At 38.4% G+C, this 2,869-nt stretch overlaps 5 non-coding genes across 5 annotated transcripts; all 5 read right to left on the bottom strand.

Moving 5' to 3' along the window:
• On the bottom strand, positions 1-71 carry TRNAG-GCC (transfer RNA glycine (anticodon GCC)). The gene has a single exon. It is a non-coding gene; the product is annotated as a tRNA-Gly (tRNA).
• Positions 72-151: 80 nt separating this feature from the next.
• On the bottom strand, positions 152-222 carry TRNAG-GCC (transfer RNA glycine (anticodon GCC)). Its single transcript has one exon. It is a non-coding gene; the product is annotated as a tRNA-Gly (tRNA).
• Positions 223-302: 80 nt separating this feature from the next.
• TRNAG-GCC (transfer RNA glycine (anticodon GCC)) lies at positions 303-373 on the bottom strand. The gene has a single exon. It is a non-coding gene; the product is annotated as a tRNA-Gly (tRNA).
• A 79-nt stretch (positions 374-452) lies between these two features.
• On the bottom strand, positions 453-523 carry TRNAG-GCC (transfer RNA glycine (anticodon GCC)). Its single transcript has one exon. It is a non-coding gene; the product is annotated as a tRNA-Gly (tRNA).
• Positions 524-608: 85 nt separating this feature from the next.
• TRNAG-GCC (transfer RNA glycine (anticodon GCC)) lies at positions 609-679 on the bottom strand. The gene has a single exon. It is a non-coding gene; the product is annotated as a tRNA-Gly (tRNA).
• Positions 680-2,869: the final 2,190 nt, after the last annotated feature.

The raw sequence follows: 2,869 nt of genomic DNA, 5'->3' as shown, positions 1-2,869 counted from the left end.
TGCATCGACCGGGAATCGAACCCGGAGCTCCCGCGTGGCAGGCGAGAATTTTACCATTAAACCATCGATGCTGTATATGAATATGAATTCGTATACTCTGCCTGAGAATTTTGGCCAATGCAAATGAAGCTAAAAAAAAATTAATTGTTATTGCATCGACCGGGAATCGAACCCGGAGCTCCCGCGTGGCAGGCGAGAATTTTACCATTAAACCATCGATGCTGTATATGAATATGAATTCGTATACTCTGCCTGAGAATTTTAGACAATGCAAATGAAGCTAAAAAAAAATTAATTATTATTGCATCGACCGGGAATCGAACCCGGAGCTCCCGCGTGGCAGGCGAGAATTTTACCATTAAACCATCGATGCTGTATATGAATATGAATTCTTATACTCTGCCTGAGAATTTTGGACAATGCAAATGAAGCTAAAAAAAATTAATTATTATTGCATCGACCGGGAATCGAACCCGGAGCTCCCGCGTGGCAGGCGAGAATTTTACCATTAAACCATCGATGCTGTGACATGAATATCAAATCGTATACTCTGTCTGAGAATTTTACGCAATGCAAATGGAATTAAGAAAAAAAAAACTATTCATTATTGCATCGACCGGGAATCGAACCCGGAGCTCCCGCGTGGCAGGCGAGAATTTTACCATTAAACCATCGATGCTTCAGATACTATGGGAATCATACAATTTGCCTGAAGATTTCGCAACAGTGTCAATAAATTAAAAAATAATATTGATAGAGGATTATAAAAGTGCCTGAAATAGAGCAGTATGAACTTGATTCCAACGATATGTATGCTATTGAAAATCTGTTACGTCTAGATTCATTTGAAAAACTATATAATAGTTTAATTGTGTGTACTACATGTACAAAAATTTACAGCTGGAGTCAAAGTTATTGTAACTGAAAATTTATTACTACAATAGAAAATCGGAAAATAAGAGTGCAACTATGTTGATTACTTTTACTGCTACAGGGGTAACTCAATCAGATTGGAGATTGATTGAGTCAATCTTGCAGTTGATTGCATGATTTTCATTCATCGTTGATTGCCGTCATAGTGGATTTTCGCAAGTGTCATGTATTTCAATTTTCCTTCTCTCGTTCTAAAAGAAGAATTTGAGAACCTTAATTTAAATAAAGAAGAGGTACTCGGAACGCAAATCAACCAGATTGATTTCCATTTATAACCGAAGAAAAGTACTGAAAAGAAAAGTCATATCAGTTGACCATTTGATCCCTCATAATTCTGAAAGATGTATTCATCAACCTTTCAACCCTCCACTCTCATTCTATTTCAGGTTCACTGACTCCAAATGAAAAAAAAAGTCGGAGAAACGCGGAAATAAATTCCACATAACACAAACACTAGGCACCCGGTGTACATGGTCCAGCCCCCCGTCGATTTTGAGTGGTAATTTTTCCCTCATCAAGCATCACGCCCGTGTATTTTATCGGTAATTAAAAGTCAGCCGGGTGTGCAGAGGCGATTGGAATTAATGGTATAAAACGTATCCCGATATCCATCGTCCCGTGAAACTGACGTGCACACACGGTTGTACCCAAGTTATTACCGTAGGGAAAAAACAAGAAAAAGGGTTGAAGCCCAAGGGAAAATACATGGAAGGAGAGCGAAGGAAAAATGTGTGAAAATAATGACCAGGGAGAGGTTTATTTTCCTCTGAAACATTCAATCTGCACCAGGTGACTCCTTCAATCCTTCAAAAAAATTACGAGCTATTGAATTTACGTATAATATATATAAGCCAGCCATATAAACGCTGAACTCGTTTTCCTTTGCTAGCTTTTCTCTACCAAGTGCAAAAGTGAATAGCAAGAGAGGGGCGAACCGTTGGGTCGGATTGCGAGGACTCCATAACGCCCAGGAAAACGAGTTACCCCGGGAGACGCATGAGTGTGAGCTTAATTAAATGTCTATAAGTACCAGCTAAAGGCGAGAAGGAGTGGGTGAGTGAGAGTAAGATTGCAAATAGAAGTGAATGTGCCAGAGGTTCTATCTGTCAAAGCCTTCGAAGCTTTTGCCATTCGACTCTAACCGTTCTTTCTCTCGTTTCAATGAACCTCTGCGGTTTACACAAAAGCCATCTCGCTTTCTACATTCGGTACCACCCCCATCCCTCCCTGTTAATTGTATTTTATATACTGAGGCATTTCACTTCTCCACTTGCTCTTGGTAGATTCCATACTAAAAGCATTTTCCCAGTTCTAAATCCAAAGAGGAAAATAAGAGTGATGCGGGAAAAGGCTCATTGTTAGCCGGGAATAAGGAGATGTACACGTTCAACAAAGTGAATAAAATTCTTGTCATTTTCTTTTCAATATCCTTCGGACACACTGAGAAAAAAATTTTCTTTAACCGACAATATTTACTAACCACAAGAAAATATATTTGGCATTAGGAAGTCTTATGGGAGTGTTTACACAGTCATTGCCAGATTTACTGGTGGGAAGACAACATTCTTGCCGAACGTAATTTTTTTTCTCAGCACAGGAATGCGTTCAAAAAACTTGATTAAATAAACTTCGTCAGAAAACCGGGTCAAAACTACTTAACCATGATTGCTCCTTGATTAAATAAACTTAGTCCAAAAAACGCAATCAAAATAACTCCGTAAATCTCTTCATCATGGAGAGCATGGTCAGGAAAAATGCGACTGCAAATTTTTGTTATTATTATGAGCTTTGCGATGTTTTTTCTTTTGGGGTAGTTTTTGCCAAAACTTGCTCGGTTATAATTTCTTTTAGTGAAGTTTCTGTTATTATTTCTTTTTCACAAATATTTCTTCCCATCAGTTGTTTCTCCTAAAGATGTTTTGAGTGGACTTTTTTG

Source organism: Fopius arisanus, unplaced genomic scaffold (assembly GCF_000806365.1).
Source record: "Fopius arisanus strain USDA-PBARC FA_bdor unplaced genomic scaffold, ASM80636v1 scaffold00035, whole genome shotgun sequence".
Taxonomy (NCBI): Eukaryota; Metazoa; Arthropoda; class Insecta; order Hymenoptera; family Braconidae; genus Fopius; species Fopius arisanus.
This window is presented reverse-complemented; position numbering and strand designations above follow the sequence as displayed.